This window comes from Bombyx mori, chromosome 28 (assembly GCF_030269925.1).
Source record: "Bombyx mori chromosome 28, ASM3026992v2".
Lineage (NCBI taxonomy): Eukaryota > Metazoa > Arthropoda > Insecta > Lepidoptera > Bombycidae > Bombyx > Bombyx mori.
This window is the reverse complement of record NC_085134.1, coordinates 7,620,937-7,639,004: the sequence shown is the minus strand read 5'-3', so window position 1 is coordinate 7,639,004 and position 18,068 is coordinate 7,620,937. Positions and strand designations below refer to the sequence as shown.

The window sequence follows — 18,068 nt, the reverse complement described above, 5'->3', positions numbered from 1 at the left end:
CATTTAGACATAGAGTTGAAAATTGAATAGCAACGAATACTTCACCATTCAAATAAACAAGCATCCAATTCAGCACAACATTTCCTTTCAACAATTTCTCTAAGCACACGAAACCTTAAAACCAGTATTTATATCAGTGGGTTTGACAAAAGCAACTTTCTCTTCCATGACGACACTTAGATAACAACGAAGCAAAACGCGAACAAAGGAATGGATGTAAACAAATCGTGCGCTTTAACCTTACACGTGGCTTCCATCAAACTCCGATCAAAACCTTACAATGCTTGAACAGAGTTAATTTTATTGTTTTGAACATCGGACGCATGTTGTCGTATTGTACGACAGGTCCACCCACGTAAGCCTGTATAAGGATGTCGATTGTAGAAGCATAACTACTGGTTCTCGATTTCAGTTTATATGGATGATACGGTTTTTTGTGGTGTAGATCAGGATTTAGGTATGTTAATGTGTTTTTAGACAACTAAGGTGTGTCGAATGTGTTTTAGTTACTCGTTGTTTTGAGTAGTACTTCTTAAATATTATAGGTGTTATGATATTGTGAGTACATAAGGGCTAGTACCATTATGTTCCTTTTTTTCTGTCGTTGAGCCGCGTTCCTATTTAAATGGTGATAGACGTTATGCAATAATAAATAAATAGTTAGGAACAAATCACGGTCACCTAGCCATCATTTAGGATTCCCTGTGTTATGAGTACCAGAGACTGATGAACATACTTATATGTGTTTAAATATTTATATATGTACATAGATAACAAGCACCTGAACAAAGTGCAAACAAACCTGTTCATCACACAATTGTTGCCCGATGTGGGAATCGAACCCGAGACCCTCAGCGTAACAGCCAGAGCCGCTACTACTCTGCACTAACGAGTCAGTCAAATGCAATACAAATAGACTTCATACCTATATATGAAGTTGGGAATTAACATTCACATAATGTGTGTAAGTTAGTCGATCACCACTGATCCACCAAGATCGCTATGTGGTTATCTACCATGAAAAGGTGGTAAAAAAAATAATATATCTTTTTTATGCCATGGTCATGTCAGTCACCCGATGGGCGCTGTATACAATTAGATTCATCTAAGTACTATTTTTACATAAGCCGTTTTACATGTCTAAATCCACAAAAACTGTCACAGCAGACCAACAGGAAACAATGGAGTAAAAGCCTTTGTCGTGTTCACCGAATGTTGAGAGAATGCTTATTGTAAGGACTTTTCTCTCAATATGTCAATGGGTCGACGAACCTACGCCCACAATCGCAATTAATGCAAAGAGGTCAGACAATCAGAGCAAAGCATTGGTACGAAAGAATTCGACCTCAGTTCTTAATTAATGTGATTATAAGATTTGTATTGGATTCGAATATGTCTGATTGAGATTGAAAGTATGTCTGGTTGTAATAGAATGGAAGCGAAATTGATCTGAATTCATAGCTGTCTGTAGTTCCATTATGTAGCAATATAGCAGACTAGGGCACTCTGTGGTGCATTCTTTAGAGAGAGAGAGAGAGGAGGGAGAGAGAAAATATTCTCTAGAGAGAATATTGTGCACAAGAAAAATAAAAAATGCGAAACATTAAATACAAAAAAGTACAATTGGCGGTCTTATCGCTAAGAGCGATCTCTTCCAGACAACCATCAGGTGGATCATTTGGAAACAAGCTACACGCGGTGTACCTATCGATTGAAATTAATTAAATAAAGGAAAAGCGTCGTTTATATATTCTAAATGTTTAGTTTTTATGGTAGTTTTTACGTTTTTAAGGGACAAATTAAGCCTGTATACATCAATGTGTGTGCCAAGTTGGAATGCGTTCTTAGTCGGCACACCGACCTTTCAAATCAAAACGCGTGATTGCTTTTCGATAAAAATATCCATACTTTTACATTAAATCCTGCCATCAGCAAGCATCTATTTATTTGCTGTCAAAAATATTCAATTATCTTAATATAACTGATTAACCAAATAAGGCAAAAAATCAAAATTTAAATTATAGTAGCAACTTCATTACACGTCTTTGCTCATTGAGATATAAACATCGCGAATATAAGTCAAGTTTATTTTAAATTGTGAAATGATTGCATTTGCTGTTAGCATTATGAAATGCGAGTATACTTTTCATTTCGTATTGCACGTGGTAGACCCGAAGGTACGCCTCGCAATTTTTATAATTAACATAATAATATATTGAAATGCAAAATCGTTCGAGCTAAAACCATTAAAATTACACCATATTTTTGTACACATTGTACCTAAACGACAGGAATAGGAAGCAAGCTTTAATGCAACACACGTAATAACTAGATTCAGCTAATTACCAGAACTATACGTATTGTAACTATACTGAGATCTTAGAACTTATATCTCAAAATGGGTGGCGCATTTACGTTGTAGATGTCTATTCCAGTAACCACTTAACACCAGGTGGGCTGTGAGCTCGTCCACCAATCTAAGCAATAAAAAAAAACCTTCACCTTTGTTACCAAGAAAAGGCACTTCTAGAATCTATAAATCAACGGATCAATAATTATTGAGGTAGATATTTGTCGGTCAACATAACACGTTCGCTTTCTGGCATTGCATGCGTGTCCTAGATTTAGGCTGCGTATAGGCTTAAGTTCAATCTTGCACCTAAGTAGGTATAGAACAAGTGAAAGTCGACGCGGGCTATGTTGATCTTGATGTTTCCGATACACTAAACCAGTATCCGGGTTTAGAAGAAGATTTTTTGTTTCTAAATTTTAACAGAATGGTGATTTGTATTCTAATTACTGTTTGGCGTTATTGTAAATAGACGAATATCTAAATTTGAGTCTTAGTGTGAACTCTATACGCGAGTGAAGATTGTAAAGAATTCTTAGTTGGCAGTGGCGTGGCTATTTATAATGGTAACAATTAACAATCACATTGGCCGTAAAAGTACTTGCCAATCTACTGCAATGCAATTTTTATGACGTTAAGTTGTTAATTTGCATGTTATGTAAGCGTCTACTACAGTTCTTAGACCAAAACATGAATGGAGACCTGTTAAAATCCTGCCACTTGGATAAATTTGCTATCTAGTCCTCCCAACTTCTTTAGAAATCCATGTTAATAAAACTTTCGTATCGCCTACAATTTTAAACCTTGGCTCATTTATCTCAAGAATAATTAACACACCAACGCCATTAAATACCCTAAATGACTACAAAACCCAATTAAGTGAATGCTTTACAAATCAAACCTCATAAAACATCGCCCATAGAGACCCGTAACTGCCAAACGCCACAGCGTTGATTGCACAAGCTAAAATAGCACAACAGCAAATTCAAAATTAAGTTATTAAAAATAATTGTGGCGAGATCCAACACTGTACTGTATTTCACAATAGAAAAATCTGTGTCGTAACGAGATCTGAGCTCGGTACATGATCGTGTACATAAAATTGAACCTTGACTAGAACCACCCTGTCTAATTCGTAAGAAAAAAATCGTAGTTTTTAAGGGTAGTATAACAAGTTTAATTCTATCTAGACTTCGACCTAATGTCATAAAATCTACAGTCGCTTTTGTGTTGTCCAGTTACCGACTAAAAGGAGGTGGGCTCTGAATAGGTACGCCCACTATGAAACATAAAGACGACATTTCAATAGTATTTCCTTCGGCTTTATCGAAAGCCGAAGTATCGAGTCGTAGACAAAATTAATATTACTTTTACTATTCTACTACTACAGTACTACTATTCTACTACCACAGTACTACTATTCTACTACCACTACAGTATTCGTAACTATAACTGTAAAATATTTGGAAAGTCGAACTAAAAGTAATTTTAACTATTTTTCTATTTTAGTCTCAATCATCAATAGCAATAGTAATCCACAATTTGTTTTTGTGTTTTAGTAAACGGAATTAAGGTCATTACCCATGTGAAGGTACAGCATCGCCTTATATTTTAGTAACATTACATAATGTATAATAGAAAATAGGGCGCTTTTTTTAGTGCTGTTCTTTATTAATAGCTTTATTATTTGGTTGTTTAAATACATGTCGTACTTATGTGTCATTCCACTAAATTTCACTCTGACTGACAGGGTTAGTATTCAAGAAAAAAATAAAAAAATGCAATAAAAATTTTGAATTTTTAGGTTAATTAATACCTTTTTTGTTATTTTGTGAAAAAGATCTTGAATAAAATGTATCATTGATTGATCGTCTACATAGCTTTTAAATGACACCTCTATCGTCTTCCTAAGACGTCTACGTCGATAACAATGATTAAATCAGTGCAGGCGCCTGAGCTGCGAAGTAAAAAAAAACAAAATGGCTGCCATTCTAGTGTGGAGGGGCCAAGAGAAAATTGGGATAGTGATTTGTCGATAAAAATCCCCATATTTCACCCCTCTTAAGTCTCCAATACTGCTGCACGGACAAATTGTATATATCTTAGGCTGTCATACACCGCATTATCACTTCTCCCCTACTTCTTCTACACTACATAATCTGCATGTTTGAACAGCAACCACATTTATCAGCAATCTGCGAACACATGCAAAAATGTAGCCCGATTCTATAGTATCCTAGTCGCAAGTAATTATCTATTGACTAGTTTCTAAAAAGTAGTTGTCCTTAACTTTCACAGAAATAAGGCGATTGAACAGTGATAAACGGCATTAATATATAAGAAATTAACCAAATAGACACCTATTATTTACGAACATCTGACCATACATTGATTGATCGAACAAAAATACCCAATTTATGATCCCAACACAAATTACAGCATTCATAGCCTTGAATGTTTTTTTTTTGTTTTTTTAGCTTTCCGTTTTTTTAACTTTTTTTTTTTTGTTACAGAATTCACCAATCATCCCTGGGTATGTATTAAACTAATTTATACATCACAAAAAGATATTAAAATAATTGTACGCCATAACAGGATCTACAAGTTTTTCTGGTATCTATTGTGAAAACAAAATCGTGACTATTTTGTTCATGCTTGTAAATTGAGGATTGCTTGGGTATGGGGTATTTGGGGTTTAACGTCGAGGCTCTAGCGAGCTGTGTCTGATTAGTCTTTTATGATATAAAATTGGCAATAAAATAATAACAGTCAGTTATAATTGAAGTGAATATAGCCCCTTATTTTTGAACGCCGTTTTGAACATCATGCTACTGATGCTTAATGATGATAAATAGAAGATTCACTGGATGCTAGAGATGCCAATAATGGAAGTATCAGACAGCTTTTTGACCAATAAGACATCAATCATTGAGCCGAAATGAAAATGAGGTTGGTAAGAGAGTGTTTGTTATCTATGAATGTGGAAGGATATAAAGAGGTAGACTAAGAAGAAATGGATGGATTGCGTGAAAAATGACATTTGTAAGAGGAGAGTGAGCGAAGAAATGGTATATGATAGAAGAGTATGGAAGGAGAAAACATGTTGCGCCGACCCCAGGTGACTGGGAGAAGGGCAGAAGAATTATGATGAAAAATGATATACGTGAATCTAGTTTCATAATTACCAACACAAGAATGCTGGACATCACCAAATAGTGAGCATAAGCTGGAACGCATGACTACTTAGTCTCAAGAATGAGAATATCGGTGACCCTGCTACCCACTAACCGCGTAATGAAATTCAGCTATGATTAAACAATGTTAACGTAATAATTAATTCAATAATTGCCCCTGCGTACAATAAAAACAGATTAGCATGTTAATGTTAAGCCAGAGCTATTGTAAGCTAATTCTATGTGAAAGCTTATTTTGAGTGACAGCTTGCGACATGTTCACGGGTTTATTAATGGCTTATTGATATACTAAAGCCGTCAGAATTGACATTATATTATTATTATAAACTAGCTAACGCCGCCAGCTTTAGTGGCCAATCTTTGATATGACTTTAATCTGATCATTACCAAACTGTGTATAATCACCTACTAGACCAATTCGAAGTTTCTCTGAAAATTTCATTGCAATCGGCAAACGCACACTTACACATCGACTTTATACTTATATACGGATGATAAGAGATCATTTTCACAGATCACTTTTGCCAGGCACCATCCGACTCTAGACCCTGATCCAGTCTGCTGTTTCCCTTATACCCTGAAGGCTACGTACCTATCTTAAAACGAGCCTTGTAAAGATTCCTAAGCAGCAAGTATCTAAACTGTGCTCTTGGCTTTGCTATGCTGGCTTCCATTAGTAACCGACCTTCAAATGCACTTCTTCTAAAGCTCGCTATGATTCCCATCTAAGGCGCTAGCAATACCAGCAATACTTCCCATAGCAAAGTAGAAAACTGAGACTTTGATTTACCGTAAGCTAGATGGTTGGATTTGTCCCACATACCCCGCGTACCTCCTGGCACGCACACCTTGTAGGTGGTTCGGCATCCTGCCTAAAAAAGTCGTTACCCTAAAAGAACCTTACTCATTATATTCTTTGTCGATAAGAGCAATATCCACGTCATAAAGTGAACTTCAGAGAACCTACTTTTCGGTAGGCAGCGGCTTGGCTCTGCCCCTGGCTTTGCTGAAGTCCATGGTCGCCGGTAACCACTCACCATCAGGTGGGCCGTATGCTCGTCTGCCTACAAGGGCAATAAAAAAAATTGAGCGAACGATAAACTCACACAGGTACTTGACGTAAAATTATGCAATTTACAAACCCTCTTTTTTCTAAAGTCGACACAAAACAATCGAAAGAACAGTTCGAATTTCATTTTTATTCGTATCGTTACGTAAGACGTGCTCAAATCGACATTTGCGAATGTGTCTGACGGTACCATTACAAAGCATTGTTGAATGGAGGCGTCAATGACTACACAACGCGAATGAAAGATACGGTTGTTTTGCGAAATGCCTAAGCCTCGTGTTGCGGTCTTAGTTAAATTTGCCGAGTCGCCGATACAAGACTTTTACTTTGTTAGCGTAAGACCAGTAATTAGTTAAAATGACGCTTGTTCCAATAGTAACAAGGATTACATATCGCACTAAAATACTTCTAAGACAAGTATACGACTATTGCTCGACTTTCTTACTCACAAGGTGATGAAGTATATAGAATATAAGTATAGCTTACAGTACGGTTTTCGTCAAGACCCCTCAGCTGGTGATCATTTTGCATACCTTAATCCGCCGTATGCCATCTACCTATAATGACGAGTATATTTTACTCGAAGTGACCAAACCAAGTAAGCACCCGCTTGGGACACTGACCAATATTAATTGGTTATCGGTATTGGATATCCCAGGGAATGCCATTCGACTTGCGACGCAGGTCCAAAACTAAAAAGTATGGTTGTACATAGGTACACCCGGGCTATTTAGGCAAACATTAAAATGCATTTTGTTTTTTGTTTTATGAGATATCTCATTTTTAAGTTGCTTAAACCGAATTTACCTATTCACGTGGTAAATAAAATTCTTTAAATAACCTATTACCAAAACACAACAATTGCGGTAGGCATTATATCTCCACCAGAAAACCAAACGAAAACTCGGAGGCAGAACGAATTTAAAAATCAATTTTGACAGATCACACAACTTGTCATCGTGACAGCTATGACAGCTAGACGATAAATCAAACGTCCGATTTCGCAGCTCGACAGCGACGTAGCATTTAAGCCGCATAACAATTACTCGTAGACCCATTGTCTTATTCAAGAGCCGAAGCCAGAGAAAAATTTGAATGGAGTGAAAGTTTGTCATACGATATCGTAATCATGAATGCTAACTGTTGCTTGAGATATATTCCAGTAATAAATGACAAAGCGATACTTTATAATTAAATTTATATTATATATATTGTTTAAATATACGTAAATTTCTACTCAGGCAAGATGAAATTAGTGTTACGCCGGTAAGAGTAACGCCATCTATCGCCGAATAGTCGAACGAATATCGAAGGATCTAGTAGCAACTAAAACGCTCAGGAAGTACAACGCCATCTATTGTTAGATAGCGGAAACACAATACTCGAAATGTGTTGAATATTCTCGATAATTCTAGGAATGTGGTATCGGCTATAAAATCGTTTTGCAGAGATGGCACGCAATTAGTTAGTAATCGGAACTACTCGAAATGAAACAGCGAACGGAAGCGAAGCGGAAGAAGCGAATTGAGAGTTTAAAAAGTGCTCTAAGTGCTAATACAGTGTTAACTTGTAATTTAGTAGATTTATTTATTTATTCCGAACCCCAGCGCGTAACATTAGTTTATGATGAAATTGACTTAACAATAAGCTTGGTACAAGGATACGATGCTTCGTATAGTCGTATCGTGCGATGTGATTATGTCTATACACAAATCCTGCAGACAGGTTGGTACCTGTATTTCGCAATAACAATTGGCATTGTCGTTATGAAACTTACTTATCACATGCCCACAAATAATTTCCACAGTGAAGAAATACCATCGAATAATTACAATCAAACCTTTTATTTTATTTGCGCTGTTAATAAACAAATGTGTTATAGACTCCAAATGGCACGATGTGTGTGGGGATTCACGTAACTTCTAAAGGCTTCCGATAGCCACTTGACACCAAGTGGACAGTGAGTTTATTCATCCGTCTACGGAATACAAAAAAAGTGAAAAGATCGGATATCATTGTTTTCAATATCTCAAACTCAATAAATCAGCTTGAAATTAATTACAAGCATATTAAAATTGTGTCACAAAGCTCAATATATGCTTGCCTTTTTAGGATGTGTATTGCTTAAAAATAATTCAGTCTAAATTTGTTTCTCAAGAAGTCAAATCAAGAAATCTCAACTCCAAGTGCGAATTCGTATGAAAGTGTTTTTTTTTTTATTGCTTAGTTGGGTGGACGATCTCACAGCCCACCTGGTGTTAAGTGGTTACTGGAGCCCATAGACATCCACAACGTAAATGCGCCACCCACCTTGAGATATCAGTTCTAAGGTCTCAAGTATAGTTACAACGGCTGCCCCGCCCTTCAAATCGAAACGCATTACTGCTTCACGGCAGAAATAGGTAGGGTGGTGGTACCCAGCCGCGCGGACTCACAAGAGGTCCAACCACCACTAATTACGCAAATTATAATTTGATGACAATCTTCACAATTCTCGTACTAAATAATACGAGCGTGGTATGTTTTTTTTTTGTTTATTTACTATCAACACATAACATTTATGTACAGCATGATATTTTTTCATTGTTATTCCTATAGACAGAACTTACACCTACGCCAGTGCATCGAAAAATGACTTTTCTTTCGACATTAACACTGTAATAGCATTGTGTAACACGCAATTATCAAGGTCCTAATGATTTTCCGTTAACGATTTGACAGCTGTCTAGTTCACAATGACAGCTGTCAAACCGTTCAATACTTGGATTTATATGTCGCGTCAGGGTGTCAAAATTTCAACAGATTTTATTAAGTTTATTGTCAATGTAGTAAGCATGCCAAAGGCTATTAACGTTATGTTAAAAACACCACTACAGCTGTTGGTGGGTCGTTTTGTGTCAGCGGACGGGTAGGTACTATTTCTGCCGTGAAGCATTGATGCGTTTCGGTTTGAAGTTTAGGGTAACCTTTGGACTATGAGGCGGGAAAGGAAAACCTCTTCTTCCTTCTGAGCGCCCTGCCGCTGCCACCAAGCCGAAAGCTGGGCCCTATGAAACTGCCCCTATAGGAGGCAGTCTATTGAAATAATACTCCGGAATAGAATAAATTATTAACGGTTTAATGCAAACAGAAAAAACTTCAAAAAAGACATACTAGCTGTACCCGTCCGCTTCCCTGGATATTTAAAATTAACATTATTATTTCTAACCCCCACAAAGATTCTCATCATTAACGCCCCCGCAACTGGTGTAGGGAGCTCAACACTAATATAAATATTAACCTATCCATTAAGTCCGTGTATTTTCTACATGGATACTAACTTTCAAGTCAATCGGATGCATGGTTCAGTAGTTATAACGGAACTTCCGTAAAAACCACTGATTTATATATTATAGTATAGATAACAAAGACGGTGGCGCCACAAGTGAGCAAATTGCGAACTATTTTGACATTATAGATTAGTTTAGAAATTATGTTTACACATCTTCCAACACATTCAGTCTCAGTATTGTAAAACTGAAACTTACAACTCATTTATCGAGGTCTTAACGAATAGACCAATAAAACGGTCGATAGGACGAGTAATTTAAGAATGTACATGGCGGATGGGCTGGTCCCATGGTATTTTTAAAATGATGACGTCACCGTTGTTGACACCATTTTCTTTATCATTATCATTGCCTTTCATAATGACATTAACGATAATTAATAACTCACTTTGCCAATAAATTCCATATATTACATTTCAAGTGTACAGCGATAACAACAGAGAGCTCCGCCTCGTTAGGTTGCTCGAGTCGGAATGTTTTGTGCGACAATAATAGTGACTCGTATTTATGATAGAAAGTGAGGCTAGCTTAGTCATGAATTCTCTTGAATACCGTCTTAAGCAGTGGTTGACATTCGTTAACTACTTTTAGTTAACTAAATAGTGACGTTGCGCCGACATACCTTATATCGAATTTTATATCGAATTTTTAATTATGCATTCAATAACACCCATCAGGCCAACTACCAGAAAACCGTTAACGAATAAATTCAAACGGTAGCGTATATCGTTAAACAATTAAATATTCAAATCACATCCTGTGCCATCAAGGCTTGTCGTTTTGGAGACGATAAAACAAAAACTAAAAATAAAACCAGACTCTCTCAGATACCTGTGCGAAATTTGTCGAGATTTTCTGTAAATTCTTTTCGTTGTGAATGTATTCCGACCGCACTTTGATTCTAGCTGAATATTATTATTTTTGTTGTTCTCAGACAACGACAACGCAGATATAGTCATACACTCTATTAAATAAGGGTTGGAGCGATGTCGTTAATGAGTGTGTTGAATTAAATATAAAAAATAATAGTTTAAAAAAACGAACAAAATACGCTTTTATAGAAAATTCAACTAAAAAATAGAAAATAAATTTGAATTAAAAATAGTGTCAGAAAAAATGATTTTATTGTAAAAAAAAAGCTTGTTATAAGTTTCATTTTTTAGTTGAATTTCAATTTTTTTGTTATTTTTTTCAATATTAAATTGTCATCGATCCTTAATAAGTATACCAAATTTCGAGTTAATCCGACGTTTTGAAGGGGGTCAAAATCATGTTCAAAGATTCTGTTACATACTAACATCCATACGTCAGCAGCTAATAAAAGCGTATTAAAAAACTAAAAAACCTACTGTCTGGTGAACAGTAGTTCCCTTCCTGCGATAAAAAAATCTACTTAGCGCCGGAAGATTATTCAGAGTCCTACCACCACTTCCCATCCGATGAATCTCTTTTTTTCCTACCCATGCTGATAGCTTTGAGGGGCTATTTTAGCTTTACTCTGGCGTGTAGGTGAGCTCTCGGCGCTCAAACCGGAAGTGTTGCTAGCACTGGCCCTAGCAAGAGCAGTGCTTCGCAGAATCTACCACCGGATCGGAAGCGCGAATCTCTCATCAGTGCTAGCAATGGTCTCAGGTTGAGCCCGGGAGCTCATACCAGTATAGCCCCTTACCAACTATTAGGTAAGAGAAAGATCCCAAACAAAGCCAAGTTTTACTATTCAGAAAAAAAATGCTATAGCATTTATATTGTTGGCTCATATCTTACAGCCTGCATTTTAACTTTATTTATGCCTGCAGTTTATTACTGGTGGTAGGAACTCTTGTGAGTCCGCGCGGGTAGGTACCATCACCATCGGTTTGAAGGGTGGGGCAGCCGTTGTAATTATACTGAGACTTTAGAACTTATATCTCAAGGTGGGTGGCGCATTTACGTTGTAGATGTCTATGGGCTCCACTAACCACTTAACACCAGGTGGGCTGTGAGCTCGTCCACCCATTAAATCAATAAAAAATAAAAAATAAAAATAACTGCGCAAATCACCCGATATAAAAATAAGAATACATAATAAAATATAATGATATGTAATAACCTCGGCGCTATACCGTTAACAACATTCTTGAACAGTCTTCGGAGGCATTACGAAAATTAGTAGCAATAGCTTTAAAGTCCTTACGGCTTCGGTCTCGAATGCCCCGTTTCTCGACAATGGATCTAACCTGGCTTCCGTGTTGCGAAACTAAATGATAAATAACAAAGTACCGGATTCGTTTACGTTATAAGCGTGTGTTGGAATAGTGTAATTAAGCGGTAGCGGGAGCGTAGAGTAATGATATCTCATTGGAAGATGGGGTAAGGCCTAGGTTTTTTTGACGGCGTTTACGTAAATACGCTATGAACTCCCTTTTTGACGTGACAACGTCTTATAATTCGATGGAGCCGGCTGCACGCACGAAAAAACATGACTCATGCGGAGTTACCTCGCCCTGAGGCGTTCCATTTAAGACTTGAAGTGCAAGCGAGAGCGCGCAACGAACGACAAAGAGGCACAATCGGCCTCCGCGTTCGGCCGCGGTCGACATCTGTCTCTCTCCTACTTGAGTGAGCGATGCATCCGTATAGACAGCTGCAATAATACATTTACATGTTTTCGACAAGTATGAAGTTTGGTGAAAAGTGAATGTGGTATCAATTATTTATAGCAACGATAATTGCTATAATTGAAAAATGAAACCATTCCATCAGTATTTTCTTATGACGTTGTCACGTTCAACTATCGTCAGTAAACAGACTTTACAGACAACCAATTTGTTTCCTACCGAAGCTCATGGTCTAGAAAGACCATATCAGCGTGACCTTAACTAGTCGGTGAGCGCACGGGGCTCAAACCTGACGATGTTGCTAACACGAACCCTAGCGAGAGCCGTGCTTCGCAGAATCTACCACCAGATCGGAAACGCGACCCACTGAGAAGATCCGGCGAGAAACTCAGTGGGTTAATTTACTCGTCGAGCCCTTCGTCACAAGCGATAGGTTCGACGAGGACGATGACCGATGCTTGAGGTACCTAAAAGCACCGTTAGTGGATCAAGAAGATCCGAAATGACGTGTTTTGGGTGACGTCGACTGTTTACCATTCGGTCCGTAGGATCGGCCATGTAGTTTCCAGCGGCCACGATGAGAGGATTCTCGTGTCGTGCCGCTTTATCAAAGTGGGGAGCACCCGCAATTTCTTGCATCTAAGCCCTAATCTCCATCACTCAATTGTGGGGCTAAAACCTCTTGCTAACTGTCTACTCGCACTGTTATGATGTCTATATTAATACGTGAAGGAAAAACTTTGTATCCCTTTTTACAAAAATTGCGCGGACGGAGGAGTATGAAATTTCCCACATTTATAGAGAATATAGAGAAGGAGTGCACAACGCTAATATTTTTTTTTAAATTATGCCTAAAAATACATAAAATCAATAAAAAAAAAACATTACACACACTACCGTGTATTTGACGCACACGCGCATGCATACTATTTATTGTCAAACTTTTGTTCTTGACGTCTGTGATCAAATTGAGAATAGATTAAATATTGTTTGTCTTTATTATTATTTTTCTATAGTGTAGTCTTGGCGAAATTTGTGATTATAGAATAGTCTTTGATAGTGTACAAAATTTCAATCAATTATAGTCGAATTTAGACTACCGGGCGACCACTAGTTATGTCTATTGCCTTCGATATCGCACAGCTATGAGCGGATATTACACAGCATGCTTGTCTCAAAGCCAGCCATGATTCTAGAACTATCAACGATAACGTCTATATTACCTATTGTCTGCTAGTTATTAATGTAGAATTACTGGTGGTCCGTAGGCCTTTTCAGTTTCACCAGGACAGGTGGGCGAACACGGGCTCAGCTAGGAGGGGTGAGAGACCTAACAACTCAAGAGCGGCTGCTTCACGCATGAGTCCACTGCCAGATCGGAATCGCGACCCGCTGAGACGACTGAGAAACTCAGCGGGCTGATGTACGGATTAGATCTATATTACCTATCAACGCTTTCAACGAAACCCGGTCCTTAGTTTCAAAGACTTCCATTGCCCACTTTCGTAAACCGTTCGTCGAATACGTAATAAACAGACGGTGCAATTGATTTAAGGATTACCCACAATAATCGTTACCTCCCGGTGCTGCTACTGTGACTGACCGCGGCATAAATGAGTCGACTATTATCAAAGCCGGCAATCTGACTTTTGGATAATTATTGGTAAATCAGAAAAACGAATTATTGACTTTGTATTCCATTGGCAGTCACAAAACTCTTCGGAACGACATCTTACATAAATAACAGGTTAACTATTAACCTTTATTTAATGCAGGTTTTGAACCGTATTCTTTGAAGGAGACGATTATATTCAAATCAATCTGTATTGACATATCAATTATTTTTTTTCCAAATGCACAGGTTGCCACCTTTGATAATAGACGACTCAAATGTTTATGCATACGGTCCATTATGCAAGAGATTGTATTGTACATATAAATAGTCTGGCCATAAATACTGTTACATAAAAACTTTTGTTATTTTTTTTCAACTTTTTAATTAATTTGAATTTGGAATTTCCGTTGGAGACAATGCGTAAATCAATAGATTCGTGGTCAAACAGATTAATGGCCTGTACAAAAGCCGAAGGATTCCGAATAGTTTTTTTTTTTTGCTAAGTCTTTAATAAATATGTAGGTATAAATTTTAACAATATTACATTACTTCATTAAAAAAAATACATTTTCATTTATAACATAACTTATGACTGGACTACGAGTATATACCTATACTATAGTCATTGTCGGGCGTTCGATGTTATACTAAAGTGGCCTCAACAGAGGTTGATGAAAGAAAATTAATTGGGTTTTATTTTTGATTCCTATTATGACTATATCAAAATGGGAGGATGATATAAAAGCTATTGCTGGCCCTCGATGGATACAGGTAGCCCAAAATAGAACCAAATGGAAGGACTTGGAGGAGGCCTTCACCATGTTTAATGGGTTCCTGCCAAACATAAGTGAAGAAAATTAAAATGATTATATACCTATTTACTTTGTATTCTAGCAGGAAATAAAAGGTTTTTTATTTATTTATAATTATTTATTTATTATGACAGTATCAATGCTCTTAATATACAAATAGAACCGGGATGCAAGGGACGGATAAAATGGGAGTTTTGTCTCGTTTTTTGAGCTAAATTATGAACTGACCGAAATGTTAATGATGTGTTCGATGCATTTAAGAATTTTTGTACGCAAGTTATTGAAGAGGTCACAGCTCGTCTAGTGTAAAATGATTACAAGCCAGTTTTAACGGCTTCGGTAATGCTCCCGTTCTGTTTAAATTCAATATGTCCCAAATGGGAATCGGACCCTAGTTTTTTTTTAATTTTTTTATTGCCTTTGTAGGCAGACGAGCATACGGCCCACCTGATGGTGAGTGGTTACCGTCGCCCATGGACTTCAGCAATGCCAAGGGCAGAGCCAAGCCGCTGCGTACCGCTTAATACTCTCCACAAGCCTCGTTTGAAGAAGGACATGTCATAGCGCTCGGGAAACACCGTGGAGGGGAGCTCATTCCATAGCCGGATGGTGCGTGGCAAAAAATATCTCTGGAAACGCACTGTGGATGACCTCAGTGGCTCCAGGTAGTATGGATGAACTCTACTCCGGTGGCGGGCGGTGCGATGGTAAAAACGAGACGTTGGTATCATCTCGAACAATTCCTCAATTATATAGAGCGCTGACTACTGCGCCATTGGATCAAACAAAGCTTTGTCATCAGCAAAGTATATTAGAACGAATTATAAAAAAGGAGAAACCATTAATACATCAACGGGAGAAACCTATAGATTGTAATGTGACAATAAAACAAGTGAAAGTATCTGAAAGCAACGGATTGTACCGAAGATAATAGTTTTACGACTTTTATACTATTTTACTGGCTACGAATTTATTGTTCACGAGAGCTTTGCAGCTACCGGTATGGCTTGATCACGTTCGAACCAAACATAAAAGAGTAATCGAATAATTACATGAAACATCAGTACCCTGGTACATTTAATAAGATGAATATACATGATAAGGAAGTTTTTATGCTTTAGGTTTTTTTGCTTAGATCGGTGGAACAAGTTTAGGGTTGAGCTAGTGTCAAGCAAGTCGATAGATATCGACAACGTAAATGAGGTCATCCACCTTTTTTCTTCTTTTTCTTAGATGGGTGGACGAGGTGACAGCCCACCTGGTGTTAGGAGCCCATAGACATTTACAACGTAAATGCGCCACCCATCTTGAGATATAAGTTCTAAAGGTCTCAGTTTAGTTACAACGGCTGCCCCACCCTTCAAACCGAAACGCATTGCTGCTTCACGGCAGAAATAGGCAGGGTGGTGGTACCTACCCGTGCGGACTCACAAGAGGTACTACCACCAGTAATTACGCAAATTATATGGCCTAAAGGATAAGACGTCCGGTGCATTCGTATCTAGCAATGCAACGGTGTTCGAATCCCGCAAGCGCATACCAATTTTTCTAATGAAATACGTACCTAACAAATGTTCACGATTGACTTCCACGTTGAAGGAATAACATCGTTTAATAAAAATCAAACCCGCAAAATATAATTTGCGTAATTTGAAAACTCATATCTCAAGGTGGGTGGCGGAATTTACGTTGTAGATGTCTATGGGCTCCGGTAACCACTTAACACCAGGTGGGTTTTGAGCTCATCCACCCATCTAGGCAACAAAAAAAGTGTGAGAATGCAGGGGAGCCGTGTGGTAAGGTCATAAAAGCACCCTTGGGCGGCGCGGTCTGCTCCCAACAACGTGTGGCCGAGTTTGCTAGTGTACTATAAGTGATCAAAATTTCAGCAAACCATTGATCGGTCAACGAAGCAGCCTAACGAAACTGGCTTAACGTCTTTGCGAAGTTAATTGCACAATTATTACATTACACAATAAAACCTCAACATTTAAAAATAATTTAGTCCGATATTGATTTTTATAATTCGATACAACAATTAATATAATTGTTGGATAAACGCTGATTGTGTTTCGAGGTCTCTGAACTCGATTATTGCTTTTATTCATTAAAAATTTTGAAATACGATTGATTATTGCGAATTCACACCTAAATCGATGCGACTCGGGATCCCAATCCCACGAGCTAACAAAAAAAATCTACCCAACACTTACCCACGAGCGACTTGCACGATGAAGAAATAATCTATATATATCTATATATATAAATGAATTTCTGTTCGTTAGTCTCGCTAAACTCGAAAACGGCTGGACCGATTTGGCTAATTTTGGTCTTGAATTATTTGTGGAAGTCCAGAGAAGGTTTGAAATGTGAAAAAATATGAAAATGCTCGGAATTATATAAAAACAAACAATTTTGTTTTTTCTTTGATGTGTCCCCAGTCGGACGGATTGCTTTTGGTTTTTTTAAGTTTATTTTAAACAAAAGTTTAGATCTTTTATTTATCGATTGAGGCACTACGAAGTCTGCCGGGTCAGCTAGTACTAAACAAAAAATTCAAATCTGATCTTTTTTTAACATTAAAGCGAAATACGTAAGCACATATAAAGCTTGAACTAAAAGAAGCAGATAAAAGTAGATTATTTTGGTTTTTAAAAGAATAAAAATGGAATAACTTCGAGTTTAACAGCTTAGACGATATCCGATGTACTTCATAAAAATAACTCACGCTACGATTTTTTTAGACAAAAGCGTTGGTCGTGTTGCGAACGTAAAAATTAATATCGACCGATGGATTCCGATCACGCGGTCGGGTCATTGACATAACAGCTTCGCGGCTCAAGCGTTTTTGTATCGGCAACCCTGACTCTTAAGCTCAGTACTCATGAAAGAATATAGAATTAGAAATCACGACTGAAAATATTAAAAAACTAGCTGACCCGAGCAGACTTCGTAGTGCCTCAATCGATAAATAAAAGACCTAAACTTTTGTTTAAAATAAACTTAAAACAAACAAAAGCAATTCGTCAGACGGAGAACGCTACAAAGGGTAACCAAAATTGTTATTTTTATTTAATTCCGAGCATTTTCTTATTTATCTAT

The 18,068-nt window shown here is 37.5% G+C and overlaps 1 protein-coding gene across 8 annotated transcripts in view; it reads left to right on the top strand.

Annotated features, from left to right (window-relative positions):
- LOC101740578 (uncharacterized) overlaps nucleotides 1-18,068 on the top strand; it is a 135,591-nt gene that overhangs the window by 43,971 nt on the left and 73,552 nt on the right. For 3 of the 8 annotated variants that reach the window (XM_038021143.2, XM_038021141.2, XM_038021142.2), the window contains exon 2: nucleotides 4,864-4,883. The exons of the other annotated variants lie outside the window; for them this stretch is intronic. The gene's annotated coding sequence lies outside the window, so the exon portion shown is untranslated. The remainder of the gene's footprint in view (nucleotides 1-4,863; nucleotides 4,884-18,068) is intronic. 8 annotated transcript variants of the gene reach the window in all.